General features: G+C 38.2%; 2 long non-coding RNA genes across 3 annotated transcripts; both read right to left on the reverse strand.

Moving 5' to 3' along the window:
* Positions 9360 to 11494, reverse strand: LOC109709727. Of its 2 annotated transcripts, none has more exons than XR_002216207.1 (6): positions 11369 to 11494; positions 11165 to 11246; positions 11006 to 11072; positions 10841 to 10908; positions 10661 to 10722; positions 9360 to 9387 (listed from the first exon to the last, which is right to left on the reverse strand). It is a non-coding gene; the product is annotated as an uncharacterized LOC109709727 (long non-coding RNA). The 2 variants fall into 2 exon arrangements; XR_002216206.1 differs by having other exon boundaries at positions 11006 to 11075.
* On the reverse strand, positions 14019 to 14427 carry LOC109708369. Its single transcript, XR_002215715.1, has 3 exons — positions 14360 to 14427; positions 14195 to 14262; positions 14019 to 14077 (listed from the first exon to the last, which is right to left on the reverse strand). It is a non-coding gene; the product is annotated as an uncharacterized LOC109708369 (long non-coding RNA).

Raw genomic sequence — 27121 nt, forward strand, 5'->3', positions numbered from 1 at the left:
CGCCGACTCACCCACTAGGTCTATTTAGGCATATGCAGACAAGAAAAGTAAACAGATAGTAACCAATTATAACATGTAACTACTACAATGCCTGTACAAAGCTGAAAGAAGTAATATATGAAAACTGGTGAATATGCATGCATGCTTTTACTGAAATTACCCAATCCATTGGTTAACCCTTTGGTTAACACTAACTCACTGACACTATCCCAAATATCGAGGAGACGCAAGCTACAACCCGACGGGACTGTCAACTGGGGGAGACGCACCTCCTGGTCCAGTTAAGATGACTACTCCGGAACTCATCGTTCAAGGAGGAGCGACCTACCTTGAACAAAACTAATGTGAGTATGATCTGATCCTCCGTTAGAGGATTCAACAATAGACAATATTATACTTTACTCTAACTAACTCTTTATGATAGTTTTACAGTTTCATTTCTCGATGCTAACCAAATCTCTAGTCATGATGTCACCAAGTTCACTATTGTTATAGTCCATGCATTCATAGGGTTCTATATCCACAATCTAATGTTCACATATTCTCACTGTTGATAAGAAATCACATATTCAAATGTCACTTGCATAATGCCAATACCCTATAATGCAAGAATACAATGTAACTATGCTCAATGAATAATATAGACATAAAGAGTGATTCAAAGATTTCGGATAGCACCACCCACCTTGTAGGGATGCCGAAAAGCTAAGCCCAACGTCTCGAAACGTGTAAACACCAAGCCCCCGCGACTCGATGCCAAACAGGTAGAATGAAGCGTTTCTTAAGTCGTAGGTCCGTCGGAATATCAACCCAAGCTTTCAAGCAAGTCAATCTTTCCTTCATAGAGGAATAAAAGGGATTAAACTTAAGTCATATTCATATTTTTACAACTTTGCATTTCAACTCCAACTTGCATATATGTATATAATATCAACATATATATATACAGTCTTTCTATTAAGTTTCTTATGACAGTTTAGGATTTCAAAAACTAGAACAACTCATAATTAACCCCCTTTAGGTAGTAAATATCAATCTTTACTATTACAATTTCTGCCACAAGTTCCACTTTACTCTAAACAATAGCTCACATATCAACTATATAACTTATAGTTTACTATAGGTCCATCTATAGCTTTTATAGGTTTATCCATGACCACCTCAACCTTTAGAAGCTAACTAATCCATAATTTAACTTCTTTACATAGCAACAACATCATTCTTAAGTAGATAGTAAAGTCACTCCACCTCAAACTTTATCACCAACAACAACTCATAATACATATATATACATACATGCATATATATATATCGTATAGAGTTAATTTTTATATAGGGTTTAAGGCACTTATGGTCTTAGCACTTTAAAAATCCCTTGTTCACTACTTCTCCACAGTGAGGGATATCATTCTAACCAGGTTTAGGATCAATTCATCTTAGATTTTCATTCGAATCATTCCTTCACATATATTCACACATATACAAGCTTTCCTTAGCATAGTTTCTAGGTTTCTAGGTTTCATCCACAAACTTTTGAGCCTAAACTTCATGGTTCAAGCTTCTTTAGAATGAGAACATACTCAATTCAGGGTCACTTAACCATTCTATTGCAGGTTTCATCCCAAAAATCCATCAACATGTGGATATAGGCTGCCAACAAGCTTCTTTAAACTTCTTTAAGTCTCTACAAGCTTAATTCACTTAAAAATCTCTCTCAAGGAGCAAATAAACTAAACCCCAGCTGAGAAGTAAACCAATTACCTCAAGTTCGAAGCTTCCAAGACTGGTTTTCCCACTTTGGCATCTCCAAACAAGACCAAACACCAAAGCTACCACTTCTCCAACAATTCCTTCACTAGTTTGCTTCTTGGATTGAGAGAAAAAGAGAGGGAAATTTAGATAAGAAAAAAGCTGCGGAGTGTTGTTCAAGTACCTGGGCAAGTGCTAGACATCTGAGTTAAAAAGATAAGAGCAGAAAATTGCAACTTAACCCCTTAAAAAACTAAAACTGCATTGCAGTCTAGTAGTTCACAGTTCAGTCCCTGCAGGTTCGCAAATCAGTCCCTGCAGGTTTACGAATCAGTCCCTGCACTAAACAGAAGCTGGCAGCAGCAGTTTTCAGCCCCGTTTGCGCGTCTAGTTCACTCCGAACTCACTCTAACACCTCCAAAACATGCCAAAGCATCTTCACAAGCTACCAAATTAATTTGGAAGCATTTAATTTCCATTTTAGCATTATCTTGACCATTTTGATCAAGATTAGCAACATAATCAATGATCCGACATATTACATTTAGAGTTTAGGAATCCCTTTGCTCTAGATTAATTACAATAACCCTAATCCGGAATTAAGATTAATCTACAGGTTTCCTCTTTAATAGTTAATTCACATGTATATTACATATCTATACACATAACATATAGTTTTTTTCTAGATTCCTTTTCATAGTAATATGAACTCTAGAAGCTAAAACCTGCAGCTCAAGTCTTTATAGAGTAATTAACACCACTCAACATATAGCTTGTTCTCTAAATCTTCATGATAAAATAAGTTCTAGCAACCTAGAAATCCTTTCTTAGGGTAATTAAAATAAATCCTAGCAACATATGGCTTGTTCTCAGGTTGATTGCTTCATAGATTAATTGCTTCACACATATATATACATATATGGCTTCTTAACATGGCATTTACTCTCTTTAGCAACCAAAATTTATAGCTCCACCCTTTTTAAAGTAGATAATCCAATACTATCCAGGAAAATATAGCAACTTTACCTCCAATTGAATACTTCAACCGCCCATCGACCATAATTAACTATCTCCCTCATGCTAATATACATAGAATATGCATAATAATAAACATAGCCTATAGTAGCTGGGCTAATTAATTAGCAAGCCTCCTATGCACGTAAATACACCACCTATGTTGTTTCATGGCAATTTCAACTCTAGCAGCTAGGAAATCCTCTCATAGAGTAATTAGAACAAGCCTAACCAACCTCTGGTTCTATTTCCAATCCACAGCTCACATATATGATGCTCATATATAGCTTTCTCTCACTAGGTTTCCATTACAATAGGAACTCTAGCAATCAAAACACCTATTACTCAAATCTTTTTAGGTAATTAGAACAAATCCAACCAGAAAATACTAACCCTTACCAAGGAGAGCATAAACTTATCTCAAAACTCAGCTCCATCAGCCTTCTCATCATGCTCCTTAGCTTGCTCACACAACTCAACATCAACTCCACCAATTCTCTATCCTCTACTTCACACGATTAGAGAGAGAAAGAGAAAATAAAAAGAATGAGATAAGGAGAAAGGATATGGAGAGGGGTCCTGCATGGAGGAATTCTATACTGTCACACTTGCACCACGTCATCAATAACAAGCCAATCACATTTCTTCTTTTCAAACAAAAGTACAATAAAAATACTTTTTTACAATCATGATGGGACATATATTTTTAAAAGGATTAATTTGATTGGTTTGTTACGCCACGTCACTAATATACCCGTTGCATTCTAGAATTTTTCCCTGCATGCGTGGACAGCTAGGGTATGCTGGTTGTAAAAGATAAGATCAGCCTAATTGCAAATAAACCCCTTCTATTGCTGAATTTACCCTTTTTACAAATCTGTTTCCAACTCAGAATCTGAAACCTATCGCCGGAGCCTTCGTTTACGCTCAAATTTGGCAGTCAGGCTCGATTTAACCTACTGAGTAAAAATATATCTTAACTTTTCAGTTTGGACCATGTTTGGTCACCGAAAGCTCTACCGAACTGTAATCTTTAGCAGATAGCAGTCGGATTTTATTTTCCACCTTCCGGGTGTCAGAATGACATGAAACTTTAAATCTAGCCTCACAAAAATAATTCTGACATATTCTCCAGTTTTCATAATTTTCTAACACTGCATTTTCTGCTAAAATATCAGCCCCGTTCCTTACAGAAAATTCTAAATCTTCTGTTTTCACTCTAATTTCCACACAAGTCATTTTCGACTTATATTTTACTCCTCGGAATCCAATAAAAATAGTATTTTACACTATTTTTATTTACATCTATTTTTATATTAAAATTTCGGTATATTACAATATATCTATGGATTTCGTGGTCGGATTGCCACGTTCGTCGAGTGGCCATGATGCAATTTGGGTAATTATGGATCGTTTGACGAAGTCGGCACATTTTCTACCGATCCACACTACTTTGTCGGGTGACAAGTTGGCGCAGGTATATCTTGATGACGTGATGAGATTGCACGGGGTTTCGAAGTCGATCGTGTCGGATCGAAACCCCCGGTTTACTTCACACTTTTGGAAAAGCCTGCAGGAGGCGCTTGGTACACGGCTCGACTTCAGCACTGCATTCCATCCTCAAACCGATGAGCAATCAAAAAGAACCATCCAAATTTTAGAGGACATGTTGCGAGCGTGTGCTATCGACTATAAGGGTAATTGGAGCGAGCATCTGCAGATGGCTGAGTTCGCCTACAACAACACTTACCAATAAAGTAGGATGGCACTGTTTGAGGCTCTCTATGGGAGGAAGTGTCGATCTCCTATACACTGGAGTGATGTGGGCGAACGGGCAGTGTTAGGCCCGGATGTCTTGCGAGAGGCGGAAAAAAAGGTCGGCCTTACTCGCCAAAGATTGCTCACGGCGCAATCTAGACAAAAGTGTTACTCAGATAAGCACCGTCGAGATTTAGAGTTCACGGTAGGAGACCGCGTCTTCTTAAAGGTAGCACCCATCAGGGGTGTGAAGCGCTTCGGAGTTCAGGGAAAGTTAAGTTCCCGGTACATTGGACTTTACGAGGTGTTAGAGCGCATTGGTGCGGTAGCTTATCAGCTTGCGTTGCCGCCGAAACTTGCGGATGTTCACAACGTGTTCCACATCTCCAACCTTCACAAGTATATCCATCATCCCGAGCATGCTTTGTTGTATGATCCACCGGAATTGCAAGAGGATATGTCCTACGAAGAATTTTCGGTGTCGATTATTGCTCGAGAGGTGCGAAAGTTGAGAAATCGCGAGATTCCCTACGTTAAAGTTCGGTAGAGCAATCACGATGATCGCGAAGCAACGTGGGAACTCGAGGACGTGATGAAAGCGCATCATCCTTATCTCTTTGAGGAGTGAGTTGAGGTATGAATTTGTGTTTAAGTTAGGTTAGTTTCGAGGACGAAACTCCTTTTAAGGAGGGGAGGATGTAAGATATCGAATCCCCGTAGTAGTAATCCACTTTTGGCCAAGTTGACCAAAGTGTGGAGAGACGGATGCTTAGGCAAGATCCATTTAACATTCCAACCATGTTGGAAGGGTTAAAGTTGAGTTCTAAAAGAGATAACTGAGTTTTAGCATTGCTCGGCGCAAAATAGAAGTCGAACAGGTGCTAAAACTGCAGTCTGGGCATTTCGTACCGGTACAACATCAAGGTGGTACCGGTACCCCGTAATAAACCGAGAGTAGCAGCTCTCGGATTTGGCCTTTGCATAGCTGTTGAACAGGTGACAGGTTGCCCATGTACCGGTACCAACTGCAGAAAACTGCAGGTTTGGTCTGTTGCAATTGGGGGTTGTTTGAGGAGCTTTTATGCAATTGTGGCAGTTTATAAAAGGGCCCCAACCCTTCCTTTCTTGTTCATAGCCAGTGAACTCCCTCCTCACCATTTTCTTTCTTCCTTTCTCTCTCCAGAAGCTCTCGTAAGGGTGGAGGCTTAAGGAGGATTGGTGGAGAGCGAGGTTTGGAGTTGGATCTTCGTCTTCTTCGGCTTCTTCCTCGTTGTTGTAGCAGGTTTTTGAGGTGAGCTTCGTAGAGCTTTAATGGTAGATTTCTAGGGTTAAGTTTTTATACCTTAGAAATGATTTTTATGGAACCCTTAGATGCTAAGTAGATGATTATTGCTTGAATCGCGAAGTTATACGTCGGGTTCTTGCAATATTTCCGACCTAGGGTTCTAAAGTTGGTTTTGTAAAGTAGAGATCCAAAGTTGGGATTGATCTCTTTTGTACCTATTTGTTAGGCTTTCGAACGCGTTGGTAAAGTCGGTTCAGTGATTCGTTGAGCCTACGCGAGGATATCGCCGAAAAGGACGTTTTCGGCTTCGTTTCCGCCTGGAGGGCCGAGACGGCGACAGAAAATTACGAAACCAGGTTCCTAGCCTCGTTGCATCGCTAAGAGATGGGGTGCGTCATCCCGAAGCAGTTGGGCTTCCTTTTATGTCTAAGTCGTATTATTGACCATATCTTCATATGTTGTACTTATGCATTATAGGATGTAGTATAGTTACAATTCTATTTTCTTGCATGTTCCTTAGTAGTGTAGCATTGTGAGCTTGACACAAGAACCTAGGGTGCATGAGGATTGAATCTGGTGACATGAAATCCTATAGTGACAAGATAAGTGACAACATGAATTTGAGATGATGATAATAGTTGATGTTGAACTAGTGTAGTAGAAGCACTACAACATGAACGAGTGGCATATAAACTAGTTGAAACACCTACAACTAATAATTTGAACGAGTGGCATCGAATCTAGTATAGTGATACATTATGACATGATTCTAGGGATAGTAGAGTTCCCGGTTAGTGAATTGTGCACTTTGGAATTAGTACGGTAGAAGCACTATGACCCTTGTAGCTAGGGTATCCTCGAGTTGTGAGGATTGGATCATACTCATTAGTCTATTTACACTTGGTGTGGTCGCTCCACCCAAATAGTGGTCTCCGGAGTACTTCACGACAGGGGCAGACGTAGTTATCCCGCAGACGGTCTCGGTGTGCGAGTGCAGATTCTCCTCACCTATGAGATTGAAAGGTGAGTCGGGGCGAACCTTCGGGCTAGCCAAGTTGATTGAGTAATGAACATAAATAGCATAGTAGATTTGCATTCATACCATGAGTAGACATAGTGTATGTTAGTAGATTGCATAACTATCTTTGTATTTATATTCATGATAACGTTGAAGCATACTAGCATGATAGTAGGTTTGTGGCTAGTTGGACACTTCATGCATTGCTTAGCATTCGATGGCATAGTAGAATGTAGCAGTTCATTTCTATCTATCTATCTATCTATCTATCTATCTATCTGCTTATGACTGCTTAGACCTAGTGGGAAGATCGGCAGAGTCGGCGGCCGAATCCACTAGGAACTATATTTATATAGTTCTCACCCCACTTTGTTGCAGGGTCGAGTTCGAGTGGACCGGCCGAGGACCGCGGTAAGGGCGCAGCGCCCTAGTAGTTAGCGGCTTTTCTGTTGCATTAGAGTATCCCGTGTATATAGAGATGTTGATATGTATATATTGGAGAGCTACTCATGTATATAAATGTTGAACTTGTATACACCTTTTGGAGATGTGAATATATTTTGTGGATGTTGTATGTAAATGTAATAGCTAGGAATCTCTCTTTTGTTCACTTGTATATCTACTTGTGTCTTGCTCTCGCTTGTATAGCACTTGTGGTGCTTCATGTATATTGTTTAAGTTTACCTGGGCAACATGATGTACATGACTGTGTTTGTTAGCCTTGGGCGGACAGGTGAGGTGTTGTCCGCTCGGCGTCTGTTTAACGTGCCCCAACCGACCAAACTGGCGGTTGCGGGGCGTGACACACATTGTCTCTAATTATTCAGAATAATACTTAAAAAGTGGGGTCCACCTCCTCTTTAACTATTTAGAATAATATTTATTTTTTTAAAAAATAGGACCTACCCTCCCAACCCGTACCCTCTGACCCCCTGCCTTCTTTTTCTTTTATTTTTGTTTTTTTCGTCCACCGCTCCAGCTCCTCATCCCGAAACCCCTCCATCCTTTCGCCTCTTCTTCTCTTCTCCTTACCGTCCCCGTGTCCCCTCATCTTCCCCACTCTCTCAAGCCTTAACTTCCACCCTCTGGTCTTCTCCGCGATCAGGCATCCACTAACTCTTTCTCTCTCTCTTTTTCTCTCTTTCCCTCTCCTCTTTCTCTATCCCCTAGTAATGGTCTCCTTTCTCTCTCCTCTCGCCACAATGCCCATGCCCTAAACCCTCCCTTGCGCTGCCGCCCCGCAAACCCTAACCCTAACCCTTTCCCTCCTCTCTACATCCTCTTCTCGACCACTCCTCGGTGGCTCTGCACTTGCGTCGATCAGATCAGGGCTTCGATGCAGTCCCTGATTTTCGGATCGCAACCAATAGAAAGGAGCCTCGCGGATTCGACGGAGACAACAGAGGTGAGCTATGGATCAGATCCTCGAGGTGGAGAACATTCTATGAATTCCCGTGGGATTCGAGCTCTCCCCTTATTTCAAGGAAAAAAGTGGGAAGTCAGCAGATGTCACCGGGAAGTTCTTCGCAAGTAATTTCGCTAGAGGTTCGACATCATCGACAAGGAGAATCTCATTATGTGTTCCCCTTCTCTCTCTCTCTCTAGACTGAGATATGGTGTGAGGTAGATTGAATTTGTAGGTCCTGTGACTATTGCAGATCGAGAAGCAAAGGAGTCGATGGTGTCGATCATACTGGAGAGCTTCCCTTCTCATGCTGTGTGAGATTGCTAACTTGCTAATTTTCTTTTGATTCTTAGTTGTAATTTGCTTGAAATCGAAGGTTTAGAAGAAAACGTAACATAATATTTTTTTAATTATCAAAATATTATGTATTTTTCATAACGGAAACTTAATTTTCAAATTCTCACTAAATCAGATGGAGTTTCTGTTGAGGTTCAAATATAAAATCCTAGAATTCAATTACCTATTTTATTGTCTAAAGCTAATCAATGTCCCTAATATATTTTCCTTGCTACAATTTTCTATTGCTTTATTTTAGCTATGGTGCTCCTAAGAGAGTTGATTTTTTTTTTTTCATTTATATAATTCAACTATGATGATCTGAAGCTTGTCATATAGTATCCAAAGTAAAAAAAAATTGTAGTTGAGTTTGCTACTGAAATCATTGACTAATTTGCAGGTCTTTATGTGTCACGCCGGGTACCAGCGGAAGCATATCCGGTACGTGCATAGACCCGCCATACACCTGTAGTATATAAGGCGTCTACAAGAAACAAGTCGATAGGAGTAAAAACATAAAATAATCCTATCCTGATATCAGAGCATAATAAAAGTCACAAAGATTATCAACAATAGAACAAGGAGTATCTAATCCACAAACTCAACAAAACGTAAGTATCACAACTATAACATCTGTCCAGAAAGTAAATATACATCACGGGGTGTACAAAAAGAATAGATACAATGGTGGTCTCTCTATACATAGGGACATCACCCTCGGCCGTAGCCCGAGTAGTAAGGTGATCGACTAGCATGCTCCTAGCAATGTCTAGCTAGACGCGACTCCCTTGCCACGATCCCTAGCCTCTCCTGTAGATGGCTCTGTAAAAACAACCACNGAGATGTGCTGAACCATAGACTTTGTTTGCTTGCCATTGTGCTCATTCGCACACGCTTGTGAGGGTAGCTCCCTACAAGCCGGCACTTCGGAGTTGGCCTACACGACACTTGCTCGCCCGTGCGGGATTGGGTGCCGAAGTGGATTGCCGTGGGGAGTGTATACTACCACGGGGCCATTAGACGCGGCGCAAGCTGGACTACCTGGGGTAGGTCCTAATAAATGAAAAGGAAAACTATAAATGAGATTAAGTACTAAATGATATTTGATAGTATTTGATAGTAACGAATGCTTACCTGTTACAGTAGGTATCTACATATTCGTGCTTATGTTCATGTTGATTTCATGCTCATCACCTGTTAGCATTGCATATATATATATATATATATATATATATATATGCAATGCTAACAGGTGATGAGCATGAAATCAACATGAACATAAGCACGAATATGTAGATACCTACTGTAACAGGTAAGCATTCGTTACTATCAAATACTATCAAATATCATTTAGTACTTAATCTCATTTATAGTTTTCCTTTTCATTTATTAGGACCTACCCCAGGTAGTCCAGCTTGCGCCGCGTCTAATGGCCCCGTGGTAGTATACACTCCCCACGGCAATCCACTTCGGCACCCAATCCCGCACGGGCGAGCAAGTGTCGTGTAGGCCAACTCCGAAGTGCCGGCTTGTAGGGAGCTACCCTCACAAGCGTGTGCGAATGAGCACAATGGCAAGCAAACAAAGTCTATGGTTCAGCACATCTCTAACATCTTGGCATAGTACATCATGTTGTCACTCTCGATTTATTGATCAGAATTCTCAATATAAAGAATATTGACAATAACTAGTAACCACTAGATTAGTAAGCATGTGAGAGTAATGCGAATTCACATATGGCATTAGAAACTATCCACTACCATGGCACTATCATTATAGTCACCAATCATGTCCTTGTTCTATACTCTATAATCAATAAAGTCATAAGAATGTTATTGTTCTCTAATTTCTAGGAACATGATAACTTGTCCATTAATCATTCAACCGAGTTAAACATGAACATAAAGACTTGTATGCATAAATGTTCTCTATTTCATAGAGTTCTCAATTTAATTATGCATTATGCATCGACACTAGAGTTTAATGACTAGTCTCAAGTCCTATATCCACCACCAAAAACATACAATTATGCCAATTCTATAATGACATATAGAACATAGGGGAGCTTCACTTGCTCTGGTTAGGTCAAACCCACCTATCACAAGGCTCAAATCAGTCCAAAAGAGTCCCAAGATGTAGCTCAACTAGTCCCCGACCCTGCTGAAAATGAAACGTAAGAATCGCGTCATAACGGGTACTACAAATCCAATTTCGGCGAAATTCTCAATTGCAACTATATTGGGACTTAATTCCCTATTTTGGTTCAGGGGAATACCTCAAATTAAGCCTCCACAAGCTCTCACCAACTAGATGAAAACGATACAAGGGTCAATTATAATCCTGCTGCGGACAAACACGAAATGGCGTCAAAAAGCTCATATACAAAATCAAATGGCCGAAACTTTGCGAATTCAGTTTTCTAACTGAAATTCTTGCTTACCCCTGGCTGGAACACCCTGTAGACAAGTTCTCGAGGTCATAAATATAGTTTAATGGAGTTCAATAACCTGCTGCGAAGACATAAAATCCAAACTGCATCAATTACACGGTTAACTTCGTTTAGTTCCGAACTAGCTTCGTAAATAAGTAATTCTCTTACCTCGGCTTTACAGCAACTCTTTTACTGAGCTAAAGTAGTTCCTTCACAGTCAAAAGAATCCCTCGTTACTACTGAAAACCTCCTCGAATTCAGTTAGAAGCAGTGAAACCAAAATGCATCAAATTTCAATGCTATATCGCAAATTAGCGAGAAATTGAGCTAATTCCTTATCTAAAGCTGAGATATAGCTTCTTAGGTACTAACCTCATAGAAAACTCAGAGAAAAACTTCCTCCCCATGTGCTAGAAGCATCCCGAGAGTCGCCAAGGCAGCGAGCAACGAGCACGGCACGAAATCAACTCGAATCGGCGACTTTTCCGTAGAGAGAGAAAAACCCTAGAGAGAGAGAGAGAAAGAAAAGGTAGAGGATCAAATCCTGAGCTCCAGAACCCTCTACTGAGTATCCCTGGTCGAGCTGGGCAAAAGGGATAAGAACAGGAGGCAAAAAGACCAAAATAACCTGTTGCCACGCACCTGCTGCAGCTGCTGCTTGCTGTACCGGTACAGGGTGATGGCTGTACCGGTACACAGTGCAGAAAATGCTGAATTTCGCCAGTTCAATGCACTTTCTTGCTTCTAACTTTCCAATTATCCTCTAACTTGTTCAAAAACTTGTCTAAACCTTTTAGGACATGTAGAATAGTTCCACATTCCATTCCACACACTCGAACTCCGCAATTTGCAGAAGTTCAGTGTATTACATTATGCCTTTCAAGTTTAGAATAAGAGCCAGTCGAGTAACAATCAAGTGTTGGTTCAAAAGTGTTTCAAGTAAATTTGCATTCCCAAAAATTGTAGAATCTTTCAGGTAAATTTGCATTCTTTTGTGCTTATCAAGATTTCGACCATTGCGAGTTTGTTTGTGTAATACAATATTACTGGAAGAAATATTAGATGCTTTATTAATTCTCACTTGGCAACGATGTCTTAATAAACTTATTTATTGCTTAGATAACCTTACTACAAAATAATCATTTACTAATTAGTGCCTTTATTGCTGGCAGGTGTTGTGACCATAGTTAGTTAATTCGGATTCGGCAAAAATTTGGTACGGATATAATTCGGATAAAATTCGTCTTCTAATTTTTAAATTCGTTAAAAAATACGGCTAAAAAACGGATTCGTCAATTATTTGGATACGTGATTTATACGGATATTATACGTTCATCAATTAAAAATTCGGGAACAAAAATTCAGCTATTAAATTAAGTTTTTTTTCTCTCAAGATTTATGTTATTAGTATAAATACTCATATTTCTTATGAATATAAGAATAAAAAGATACAAAATTAAGTTAATTTAGTAAAAAATTTGAAAAAAGTTTTTTTTCTGTAATTAAATTAAGAGTTTTTTTTTTCTGTAACTTAATTAAATTAAGTTAATTAATAAGTACGGGCGCTCCGCTCGAGGCTGTCACGCCCGGGTACCAGCGGAAGCATATCCGGTACGTGCACAGACCCGCCATACACCTGCAGTATATAAGGCGTCTACAAGAAACAAGTCGAGAGTAAAAACATAACATAATCCTATCCTGATATCAGAACGCAGTAAAAGTCACAAAGACTATCAACAAAAGAACGAGAGTATCCAACTCCAAATATAAGTACAAAAGAAAGTACTAAAACTGCCACATCTGGATCCAAAACTCATTTACAACACAGGGTACACAAAATATCTGTACAATGGTAGTCTCTCTATAAACTGGACATCACCCTCGGCCGTAGCCCGAGTAGCAAGGTGATCGACTAGAATGCTCCTAGCAATGTCTAGCTAGACGCAACTCCTTTGCCACAATCCCTAGCCTCTCCTGTAGACGGCTCTGTAAAAACAACAATAAAAAGGGCGTGAGAACTATTAACAATAGTTCCCAGTGGGTAAGCCGCCAGCCTCGGCGAATTATACCACTAGGCTCATGATGTACTAAATGAAAATAAAAGCGATAATTGCATGATATCTATATGCAATGGTAGCAGACAATAGGCATGTAATCAACATGTAATCACGACTTCTGCAGTAATGAATCAACTGAATAATAAAAGCATAGCAATTACTATACGCATGAATATAAACATTAATGTGTGAGTAAATACTGTACACCATAACTGATAAGCATTCATTACTGTCCAAAAGTCATTTAGTACTTCCATTTCGTTCATAAGGACCTACTCACGGTAGTCCAACTTGCGCCGCGCCTAATGGCCCCGTGGTAGTATATACTCCCCACGGCAATCCACTTTGGCACCCAATCCCGCACGGGCGAGCAACTGTCACGTAGGCCAACTCCGGAGTGCCGGCTTGTAGGGAGCGACCCTCACAAGCGTGTGCGAATGAGCACGATGGCAAGCAAGCATATCCACTGTCCACATGTCTCAATTATCATGTTTTTATTTGCAATGTTCTTACCCTCGATCCTCTGATCGGAATTGCAATACACAAATAGTAACAAGAACTAGTATCCACTAGATTGTAAACATGTAAGAGTAATGCTAAATCACATGGCATTATAATCTTTCCACTATTATGGCACTGTCAACATAGTCAAAGCATGTTATAGTTCTCTACTTTAGAGTCAAGAGAATATCATTGTTTTCTACTTTATAAGTGTATCCTACACTTGTTCATAAGTCATTCTACAGTATTAGACATGATCATAAATACTTTTGTGCATGCAGTCTCTCTACTTCATCTCTACTTTATAGAGGTACAATGTCAAACATATCAAACATGATGGCAAAGATGTCCAAATTCATATCAATCACATAGTCGCAAAAAGCGCACTACAAAACCCATTCTATAGTGACATATAGAATATAGGGGAGCTTCACTTGCTCTGGTTAGGTCAAACCCACCTATTACTAGGCTCCAATCAGTCCAAAGGAACTCCCAAAATTAGCTCCACAAGGTCTCAACTCTGCTGAAAAATAAGGCACGAAAGTGGCATCACTATTACAATCGAAATGTCCGATCTAGGCACAATTCGCACTTAGTACAAAACAGTAGCTTGAATCCCTGTTTCGGGCTAGTTTAATACCTCAAGATGAGTCTCCAAGAGCTCTCACAGGTTCACTAAAGGTGATCCAAAGCTCGGTCGCACTCTCGCTGTAGACAACATCGAAATGGCATCCAAACGCTCAATTATAAATTAATATCATCGAAATCTTGCAAAATCAGTTTTAAAACTGAAATTTCTAATTACCCTTAATTAGAATACCCTCCAAACCAGCTTCCAAGAGTACACGTTCCGCTCAAAGAGGCCCCAAAGACCTGCTGCGAAGAGATCATACAATCCTGCGTCAAGTTGTTCCAACAAATCGCATATAGGTCCGAAATAGCCTTATTAGTTGACTAATTACCTGTATCAAGCCTCAAAGCAACTTTTCCCTGGATCAAAGTGGGTAAATCACAGCTAGATATCTCCTGTCTAGCTGCAGGAAACCCTAACAAACTCTGCTGGAATCAACGGAACAAGAACGCGTCAAAATCCGACAATAAACCACAAACTAGAGAAAAATTGAGATAAATACTTCTCTAAAGCTCTCTATCAGCAGCTCTCAGCATTAGACATGGAAAATACTGTCAAAACACATCCCTTTACCTTTTAAAAGCTGGCCCCTAGTCCACCCAACCAGCGAGCGACGAGTGCGGCGCAAAATCGGTGCAAAATGGCGACTTCAACTTAGTGATAGAAAACCCTAGAGAGAGAGAAGAAGAAGAAGATGGAGGAACCTTTCTCTGAGCTCTAGCAACTTCTACACAGCTCCTGGGGTCGTGCTGGATCAGTGGAGATAAGAACAAGAGGTAAAAAGACTAAAAGGGCCCTGCTGTCCCGCAGCAGCTGACTCTGCTGCTTGCTGTACCGGTACAGCATAATGCCTGTACCGGTACACAATGCAAAATCTGCCCAATGCGCAGAAGCAATGCACTTTCTTGTGTCTGGCAATCCGATCACTCTCTAACTTGTCCAAAAACTTGTTCAAGCCTTTTAGAACATGTAGGATAGTTCCACAACTCATGCCACACACTTGAACTCCGCAATTTGCAAAAGTTCAGTGTATTACAGATGCGCTCGAGGCGCGCGCTGGCCTCGCACGCGAGCCTCGCAGGCCTCACGGGCCTCGCAGGTCTCGCGGGCGCGCGCGGGCCTCGCGGGAGCACGCACGGCGCCGGAGCGCAAGCGGGCCACGTTTTTTTCGCTCCGAATTATTCGGCCCGCGTATAATACGCGAATACGTTTTTTTATCCAAAAAATCGGGTTTTTTTCCGAATTTTTGTGAAAAATACGAATTTGGTTGTTTAATTCGTTTCTTCAAAAATTCGCGAATAATTCACGAATTTACTAACATAGGTTGTGACAGAGAGAATTTGAGAGGCCCATGAAAATAATCTGTCTAATGATGTTGCTCTTTCCTAGTTAATGTACATTGGCAGCTCATTGAGTTATCTTTTAACATTGTTTTAATTATTTCATTGTCTTGATTTGGTCATTTTTTTCGTTGTTGTTGAACTTAGTCAGTTGTTTCATTGACTACAACTGCAAAATTGATGGCATTCTATGATGCTGCTAGAATGCAGCATCAAGAACTAGCTGTAGTGCAGTTATTTGGTGAGCATAAATGCCACTAAAATATCTTTGATGCTATGGAGAAGAAGACTAAGTAATGAAATGCAACTATTCAAAGTTATAAAAGAGTCATGTAGGTTGTGAACCAATTTTGAGGTATTAGAACTCTAGCATTGTCAATCCAATCAAGAAAGGAGTTCACTAATGAAATCTATGTTGATTTTTCTACTATTCTAAGAGAATGCAACTGTCATCTGAAATTTTTTAATTTTCATGTTTGGTAGAATGAAACACCAACTTACTAAACACATGTTTTTTGTGCCAAAAGTGATTAAAGTTTGATGAAGGTCATGCAGCTCAAAGGGAAGCACGTCTACATGGTTCATTCAACTGTGGTATTTTATGGTGAATAATACATTTTCTCCAATTTAGTATCAATTATAGGCTTTATTTAGGTGAACGAGAAACAACCAATCTGAATAATCATCTGCCATGATAAAAAATTAATGGGTGGAATTGAAGCCCGTGAGCAATTGGTGGTCGTTGAAGATGGTTTATGTTTAGGAGATTTCTGATCATGAGCAACAAGCATCAAGTTTGAATTCTTAGCTAATATATGAATTGTCCAAGCCAAGTAGTTTTGCTAAATTAGATGGAATCTTGGTCTATGTGTATGGAATGTGCAAAGCACAACCATGCGATTCTTATAATTATTTTGTATGATTGCATGCACAAGTAATCCTGCTATGACCTAAAATTAGTGATAACTACAGAAAGGGACATTAGGTCCACAAAGAGTAACAATAAGATTTTCACTCTTTACAAGATCTGTAGTGTGTTGCCTATATCCATATAGGTGATTATGCATACATTACCTAAAAGGAAATATATCATCTTGATTCTAAATTATTCCTTTTATCATCTTTATATCTTCTCTTTTTCTGTTTAGATTGTGCCCTAACTACCAGATTTACAAATTTCAGATGGCACAACAACAAATGGGGGTACCTTCTTCCATTCAAGACTGGTGCTTTCTTAGCAAAGGTTCCAGTGTTTCCAGTAATTCTAAGATGTCCTTACAAAAGATTCAGTCCAGCATAGAATTCCATAAATGGAGTAAGAATTCTACGTGCTATTTGTATCTTGGGAGAGGTCAAATTCTGGTGGTAAACTTTTAAATAATAAAATTGTGGTAGTCAAAGAATGAAAGAGATCATTCTCTATTGGCTTTTTATAATATTTTTTACATTTCCAGGTGATGTTATATTGAGCTTCTTTTGCAATATGTAATGATTTAGATAGATTTATCCCAAATACACTCTTTTTAGATTATATTGGTATATTTTTTTTGTATGAAAAAAATGTACATTGGGTAAGGACTGAGTGTAGCATGGCAAGTTGTAACACACTGGACCTTTGCAAATTGCAAGGTTCGAGTGTTTGCTCTGTGTTCCAAATTTTTTCAGATATTCTGGAGGGTCGTTGACAGTGTTCCGACCTATGGCTCGTATCCCGAGATTTATGGTGTTTTAAGTAGCGCTAAGGCCACCAAAGAGGAGGACTTAGGCTACTCTCGGGTTGCCTCTGCAGGCTGTGTACTGGTACAGCCTTGATGGTTGTACCGGTACAGAAAGTGTACCGGTACACCTTGATGGTTGTACCGGTACAAATGTGGTAAATTGCCAACCCGAGGCTCGGGTTAGTTGTTTCGCAGGATTTGTACTGGTACATTTTTCCGTGTACCGGTACACTTTGCCAGACTGCGAACAGGCAGTGTTTGAGGGGTGTTTTTGTAATTGTGCTCTTCTATAACTACACCCCACGCCTCTTAGAGGCTCCCCTGAGCTGAAACCAGTGGAGAAGAGGTAGGGAACCCTTTTCTTTGATTCCCTTTCCATTTTTGATGGATTTTGGCTTGTTTTGATCCTTCTCTTCTACTCTTTCTTGCTCTTTGTTGGGTGTTCGCCTTGGGAGAAGCTTTGAAGCTTTTGTTGGAGCTTGGTAGAGGAAGGATCTTCAACTTCGGGGCATTCCAAACTTTGTTTGGAGCTTCTTGTGAGGTTAGTATCCTTGATCTCTCTTTTGGATCAAGTTTTGATAGTTTTTACGATATAAAACCCTAAAATGAGATTTACGGTTAGAATTGGGGATTTTCGATTGGAGGGTTTTAGAACCAAATTGATGTGTTTAGAACCTTTGTTTAGGTTACTTTGGAAGGACTCTAACTCCCTTTTGGAGATCGAGAGAGTTTCCTTCGCATTCAGTGAGTTTTCTCCACCTTTGCTCGAATTGCTTAATGTTTGAGCTTAGTGTTGTTCGTAAGGTTCGTTTAACTCTCATTTCTATACCTTTAGGGTACTAGGAGAGTGGTGGACACCTTCGTCGGAGCAAACGAATGATTTCGATTAGTTTCGGTGGGTTTGGCTTCATTGGAATAGGAGAAAACTTCTCCTAAGTGGTTAAATGTTTTCGTTTCATCGCATCGCATGCATATTCATGCTACATAAAATTTATGTGAATTTTAGAATACTTAAAATGCATGTGTTATGTACCATAAAAATTCATCTCTATATAATAGAGCATTATGTGTAATGTGCATGCATGAGAAAAGTATTCTCTATTCCAAGTTGGAACACATGTTGCATGTGAGGAAAATAGTTGAAATATGTATCCATGAGCATTAAACTCATGTTTGAACATAGTGAACTAGAATGCCATAAAGAGGCACTTGACTTAGTAAATTGCGAAACTGCAATATAGGGACATAGAGGTAGGCCATCGACACAATTGCTATATTCTATGTTTTAGACATGATGACATAGTGATAAACCATCGACACCGTTGCTATATTCCATGTTTTAGATATGATGGCTTGGGACTTGAGACAGACTTATATGCTTACTTGCCGTTGTGCTCATTCGCACATGCTTATGAGGGTCGCTCCCTACAAGCCGGCACTCCGGAGATAGTCATCACGATACATACTCGCCATGCGGGATTGGGCGCCGAAGTGGATTGCCGTGGGCAAGGCTCATTCCTAGAGTGGGGATGTTGACTACCACGAGGCCATTAGGCACGGCACCGGCCAGACAGCCTACGGGTGGGTCTTCAGGCCAGGCAACCTACGAGTGGGTCTTACAAGATTGAGACTTTAAATAGTTAACATGCCATGAGGACATTGACTAGAATAGTAAACATTGACATTTTACTATTTCGTTGTAGACATCATGTTGGTTGTATTTTCCGCCTATTCATGTATAGAATAACTTTCTTACTTACACAATTTTATGCTAAGTAGAGATATCATGTTGTAGTAAGTTTACATGTTTATTTACATGTCGTTCATATCACTTTTACTTATTTACTTACCTGTTTAGTTTTGGGCCTAGTGGAGCACTTAACTGAAGTCAGTAATCGCCTACTAGGAACTATTATTTAATAGTTCTCACGTCCTCTGTTTGATGTTCTTTTTCAGAGCCTTCAGCACCGGCGGAGGCACGGGATCGCGGCAAGGGGGTCGCATAGCTAGTTAGCGTGGAGCTTGCTCTTTTTGTGTTTTGGTGAGAGAGAGTTTTCTTACCATGTATAGAGACCACCATTGTATTATTGTTAGCTCTTGTACTTGGTATTTTAGTTGTATCACTTTATGGTTTTATTTAGTGGATTTTAGTCCTATGTTCTTTCCTTTATTGTAGAACCTAGTTGTATTTTGCTCTGATACTCCTAGATCTTCTTCTTCTACTGCTTTATTTAACGTTTTGCTATAGACGCCTTATATGTTTTAGACATATGGCGGGTCTGGGCACGCGCCGGGGCAAGCTTCCGCTGTGCCCCGGGGCGTGACACAAGTACAATATAATATTGTATTTACCAAACATTCAATTTTTTCAGTTTCTAGGGGGTTTTATATGCTAAGTTTGCGACACTTAAAAATCTTTAAGAAATAATCTTGGGTGATTTTAGAAATATAATTGTAGTTCTGCACTATATGGGGAAAGCTAATAGTGACTGATTTTAGTAGTTTTTCACTAATTTTTGCGGACAAAACTAATATTTTTCATTTCATAGTACATGCATGCTACAAAGTTGCACTATATTTCAGACTTATTTCTCCAAATTATTACCGATGATAAAAAATATAATTACTTTGATAATGTCTCTGCGCCGCATCGCGCGGGTAATTGCACTAGTAATATTTAATTCAATAGTTAGAAATGATCAAAGGAATCGATGCAAAGGCTAAAAACTTGATAGCAAAAAGGGCAAATACTATTAATAGTATTCTAGCCTAACTCATATATATATAGAGCTAGACTGGTATACTATCGGTAGCACGGAGACCTCCATGCTATAAAGTTGTTTTCAATGATACGGTTTTCAAATTGACGACCGGCTCCGTTAGACTTGATCTACACCATTAAAAATATTTGGAAACTAAATTTCATAATTTTTCGACATCATTTGGCTAGTGATCAAAAGGTTTCAAAATTGATAATTTTAATGATAGATGTGATACGTTTGTGAATTTAACGGTGTAAAACAATCCAGATCAGATGAAATTTTTATACAAAATTTTTTTCACTATTTAAAATAAGATCATTACCTCTGATATTAAATTCAAGTCTTTTATCATTATTTTTTTATGAGATTTTTAATTTCAGCCGTTCATTTTTAGATTACTTGTTTGATAGGTAAATGATGCCGGAAAATTATAAAATTTAGTTTTCAAATATTTTCAATAGTGTAGATCAAGTATAGCAAAGCCGATCGTCGATTTTTAAGCCGCATCATAGCCTTCTCGGTCACGCGTTGGGGTTCCGGTACCCTACTCAGGTACCGGTACTCAACACCCCAAAATCTAAATTTACAGATTTTGGTGTTAAGAACTCCCTTTCGCGTTCACAAAACATGAGTAATAGTTCGGTACACAATCAACGATCCTCAAACACACCAAGAATAGATTAAAATACTATTCTGACACTAGAACCTTATAATTTGCTAAAGTTCAGTGTATTACACGAGCACTGCTTCCTAATGGGCCTCAAGTCCAAAGAAGGAGAGGTGGACAGAGAGAGTTGCGGGAGAGAGAGAGATGAAGGTAGCAGCGAGCTTAGCTGACCGGGAAAGGGTCGCCGGTGACCGGGGTTTTGCGCGGCACCTCACAGAGGAAGGAAAGGTTCGGCTAGGGCTTGGGGTTGAGGAGATGGGGGCTAGGGTTAGGGTTTCTTCATGAGGAACCCTAGGTGCAATATAAACACCACACGTAAAATCGCAGGAAACCCCTCGAAACCTCAACAAAATAACTCGAGTCCTTTAGCATTTGCATAAAACGTGCCAACGCCCCTCCACGAGCGATCCCTCGAGAAACGATACATAAAATATTGGATATTTTACAAAAATACCCACTTCGCAAAAGCGTCCTTTCCTTGACAAACGCGCAATTTTACATAATCGGTTTGGCAGATTTATGAACGGATCGCGCCAACGCTTCTAGCACTGCCAGACCATCAAACTTACAATTTTGTTTCGTTGGAAATGGTCGCCGATTCGCAACAAAACAAACCCTCTTCCACACCTTCACCAAAACATACATACATATATACATATATTCAGACTATATATATATATATAAAGAAGGATTTAAAACTTTAAAAACTTTAAATTCAAATTCAAATCCAACCCCTCAAGATTCACAGATATTGCAGAGAGATTTATTTATATTTTTAATGAAAAATCTTGAAGAAATCATAACTTTTAATTTAGAACTCCAAATGTTACAAGAAATATATCAATAGAAAGCTTGTGAAGAGCTCTACCAAATTATATAATTTTCATAATAGGATATGTATTACACATCAAACAAGCCACTCATGAAAGTTTTAATCAGAATTTCATTTTTCTCATAAAATATACATAGTTTGATTTAATTTAGAACTCCAAATGTTACAAGAAATATATCAATAGAAAGCTTGTGAAGAGCTCTACCAAATTATATAATTTTCATAATAGGATATGTATTACACATCAAACAAGCCACTCATGAAAGTTTTAATCAGAATTTCATTTTTCTCATAAAATACGAAACCAAATTAAATCAAACTATGTAGATATAACCTACAGCATAAATGCTACAAGTTGTGTAAAAATCATGTAAAAATCATGCAATTGTATCCACCCTAGAATAAGCTGCCATTAACGCCCCAAGCATGCAAGAAAATATCCAAACGATGGTAGATTTAAATCTACGCATGCAATCTTGTTAAAAATTAATCTAGGGTATGAAATCAACCTTACAAAGCTCTGATACCAGTGTAGAACGCAACGAAAGTACTCGTTCGTACCTTTTATGGAAGCAACTCGCGCTAGAACGCGATAAGCCCGGATCGTAGAAGTTGATTCACGTGTTCTCGGATCATTCACGAGGGTCTTCTAAAGCTCCAAACCCTCGGTACGTAGATTGAACTATGAATGAGCACAATCTCTAATCTACGGTTCAAGACTCTCCAAAAATAATAGGTTAATGAAGGATGTGGTTTCTCTCTCTAACAAGATGGCTTACAAATTACCCATGAATTTATGAGTATTTTTCTCTATTTTTCTTCTTCTTTCTATGAGAGATTAGCCCGTATATTTATAAAGGATCCCAAAATTCTAATACATAAGTAAGAGATTAGCCGGAATCAGTTTGTGATTGTTATTCTAATATGGCTAGAATTTATTTCTAATTAGTTTTTTAATTTAAAAGCAAGATTAAGTCTAGTCTATTTAGATAACATAATAATCATTGGATCGAGCCCAATCATGGGCGCACTTGATTCGGTTTAATCGAATGCCAATAAAGCAAAATCAAATTCTTTACTTTCAATCACACAAAAAAATTCTCACATTCAATAAGTTTTCACTAAATAAACTATTCCAACGTCTAGGTAGGCCAGCTTCGCCCTTCAAGTCAGTTTTTGGAATAAAATAGTAGGGCAAATATCCTATCCTACCAAATCATTTATATATATATATATATATATATATATATATATATATATATATATATATATATATATATATATATATATATATATATATATATTATAGGGAGGGCTACTATACTATTATGAGTATTGCGCCTCTTCGTACTCATAAGTTGTTTTCGATAATGGAGCTTCCGAATCGACGATCCACTCTGTTAAATATGATCTATGGAATTTAAAACTTATAGAAAATAAATTTCGTAATTTTCGAAATCATAATAAAGTCATCAAGCGGCAAAAATGGTCAAATCGAGCAATGTCTTAAAAATGGATGATCGGATCCTTCAATTTAAGATCGGAGTTATTGATATTTATCTAGTATGGAATAGAATTTTCTATCAAAAATTCAAACCTATACGAATTCTTTTGCACCGTTAAACTAGCAAGTATTCCATACCGGCCGTAAAAATTGTCAATTTGTGACCTTTTGATCATAAGGTAAATGATGTCGAAAAATTATGAAATTTGATTTCTAGATGTTTCAAATGCTCTAGATAACGTTTAACGGTGTGGATCGTCGATTCGGAAGCTCTATCATTGAAAACAACTTATGAGTACGAGGGCGATCGTACACATAATAGTATAGTAGCCGGACTCTATATATATATATATATATATATATATATATATATATATATATATATATATATATATATATATAGACCTAGGCTAGAATACTATCAATAGCACAAAGCTATTGGTGCTATAAGGTTTTCGGCCCTTAGATGAAAAAATGTACGGTTAGGATAATGTGGGCCCCCTAGGGTTGAGTGAGTTATTGTTTTAATAATATAATCTAACGGGTGGAAATAGTCAAAGGGTTAAATCTAACGGTGGAAAACTTGATAGCACCAAATGCTTGGTGCTATCGATAGTATCCTAGCCGGACTATATATATATACACACACACTTACATACATAGAGTCCGGTTACTATACTATCGATAGTACCAAATGCTTGATGCTATCAAGTTTTTCGCCATTGGATATACCCCTTTGATTATTTCCACCCATTAGATCATATTATTCAACAAACCACCCACTCAACTCTTAGGGACTACTATCATCCTAACTGCATATCCCTTCATCCAAGGGTCGAAAACCTAAGAGTGTCAAGTGCTTAGTCCTATTAATAGTATAGTAGCTTAATTATATATATATAGGAAAAACGTCCGGCTACAATGCTATCAATAGCACCAAGCGCTTGGTGTTATCAAGTTTTCAGCCGTTAGATCTACCTCTTTGATCATTTCCACCCATTAGATGATCATATTATTCAACCAACCACTCACTCAACCCTAAGAGACCACAATCATTCTAACCACACATCCCTTCATCCAAGGGCTGAAAACCTAATAGTGTCAAGCGCTTAGTACGATTAATATAGTAGCTTAATTATATATATATATATATATATATATAGGCTAAGGCTACTATACTCTTATGAGTATAGAGCCCTTCATACTCATAAGTTGTTTTCAATGATGGAGCTTCCGAATAGACGATCCACTCCGTTAAATATGATCCAGAGTATTTAAAACTTCTAAAAAATAAATTTTGTAATTTTTTGAAATCATAATAAAATTCATCAAGCGGGCATAAAATGAACGGTCAAAATTGAACGATGCCTTAAAAATAGATGATCAGATCCTTCAATTTAAGATCGGCATTATTGATCTTTATCTATGTAGTGAATAGAATTTTATATCAAAAATTCAAACGATTCCGATTCTTTTACACCGTTAAACTAGCAAATATCCCATACCGGCCGTTAAAAATTGTCAATTTTGTGACCTTTTGACCGTAAGGTAAATGATGTCGAAAAATTATAAAATTTGATTTCTAGACGTTTTAAATGCTATAAATAATGTTTAACGGTGTGGATCGTCGATTCGGAAGCTCTATCATCGAAAACAACTTATGAGTACGAGGGCGATCATACTCATAAGAGTATAGTAGCCGGACTACATATATATATATATATATAATAATATAATTAAGTAATATATAATATATATAATATTATTATATATATATATGTATGAGTTGAGCTAGAATACTACCAAAAGCACCAAAGAGGTGTTGCTTTTGAGTTTTAACCTTTGGATGAAGAAATGTAGGGTTGGGATGATGGTGGTAGGTGGTGGTAGATGGAATAGTGTTTGATTCAAAGGCTATTAATATTTGAGTAGATCCAAGGGCTAAAAAGTTAGAAGCACCAAGGAGGTGGTACTTCTAAAAGTATTCTAGCTCAATTCATGTATGTGTGCATATATATATATATATATATATATATATATATATATATAATATATATATATATATATATATATATATATATATATATATTTATATATATATATATATAGTCCGCTACTATGCTATCGGTAGCACGGAGCGCTCCGGGCTACCAAGTTGTTTCGATGATGCCGCTTCCAAATCAACGATCGGCTCCGTTAGACTTGATCTACATTATTGAAAGTATTTGGAACTAAATTTCAAATTTTTTCGACATCATTTGACTAGTGATCAAAAGATCTCAAAATTGACAATTTAATGGCCGATGTGGTGTGTTTGTGAGTTTAACGGTGTAAAAACAATCCAAATGCGATGAAATTTTATAGAAAATTCTTTTCACTATTTAGAGTAAGATCAGTATATCTGATCTTGAATTTAAATCTTTTATCATCATTTTTCATGAGATTTTTATTTTCAGCCGTTCAATTTTAGACTACTTGTTTGATAGGTAAATGATATCGAAAAATTATGAAATTTAGTTTCTAAATACTTTCAATAGTTTAGATCAAGTCTAACGGAGCCGATCGTCGATTTGGAAGCCGCATCATCGAAAACAACTTGGTAGCACGAAGCGCTCCGTGCTACCGATAGTATAGTAGCCTAGTTCTATATATATATATATATATATATATATAATATATATAATATATAGAACTAGGCTAGAATACTATTAATAGCACCAATGACTTTGTGCTATTAAATTTTTTGCCGTTGGATTAAAGATGTGCGGTTAGAATGATGTGGGCCCTAGGGTTGAGGTGGTCGTTAGTTGAATAGTATAATCGAACGAATAAAAATGATAAAAGAGGTAAATCTAACGATAGAAAACTTAATAGCACCAAATGCTTCGTGCTATCGATAGTATCCCACCAGACTCTATATATATATATATATATTTATATATATATATATATATATATATATAGGCTGAGGCTACTATACTTTTATGAGTATAGACACCCTTGTACTCATAAATTTTTAACCGCTGATTAATGAGATGTGTGGTTAGGATGATGGTGGTCCTCACTTAAAATGATAGTGGTCCCCTAGTATTGGGTGGGTAGTTGGTTGAATAGTATGATCTAACGGGTAAAAATGATCAATAGAATAAATCTAAGGGCCGAAAACTTATGAGTATAAGGGAGCCAATACTCATAAAAGTATAGTAGCCGGACTCTCTCTCTCTCTCTTTCTCTCTCTCTCTCTCTCTCTCTATATATATATATATATATATAGAAAGAAGTCCGGCTACAATGCTATCAATAGCACCAAGCGCTTGGTGCTATCAAGTTTTCAGCCGTTAGATCTACCTCTTTGATCATTTTCACCCCTTAGATCATATTATTCCACCAACTACCCACTAAACCCTAGGGAACCACTATCAATCCTAACCGCACATCTCTTTATCCAAGGGCTGAAAATCTAATAGCACGAATGTCTTGATGCTATTAATAGTGTCTAGCCTAATTCTATATATATATATATATATATATGCTAGGGCTACTATAGTTTTATGAGTATAGATCCCTTTGTACTCATAAGTTTCCAGTGTTGGATGAAGGAATGTGCAGTTAGAATGATAGTTGTGGCACACTGAACTTTAGCAAATTGCAAGCCAGTGAAGGAATAGTGTTTTGAGCTATTCTGAAAGTTTTGAGGCTTGTTTGGAGTGAATCAACCTGTTTCCGAAGCTAAATAGACGCGATAACAGGTTTTTGACATCAAAATCTGCAACTATAGATTTTGGTGTAGAGTACTGGTACTGACTTAAGGTACCAAAACTTAGTAGAGTGCCGAAATGGGCAGCTCTCGGGTTTTGCGGAACCTATTTGTGTGTGCCGGTACTGAGTCGAGTACCGGTATTGCATCAGGTGGGTACCGGAATGCAGTTGAAACCAAAACTTGCAGCGTTCGAGTTCTGCGGAATTGGACCCCAATTCATGTACCAGTACTCAATGCTGCAGAGTATATTTTTCATGCAGTATGCCATTTTGGGTTCTTGAAGGGCCTAAGGGTGATTGTTACATCATGTTGCATGTATAACCCTTCATCCCCTTTTTTTTTTCCTTCTAGTG

The sequence above is a fragment of the Ananas comosus genome, linkage group 4 (assembly GCF_001540865.1).
Source record: "Ananas comosus cultivar F153 linkage group 4, ASM154086v1, whole genome shotgun sequence".
Taxonomy (NCBI): Eukaryota; Viridiplantae; Streptophyta; class Magnoliopsida; order Poales; family Bromeliaceae; genus Ananas; species Ananas comosus.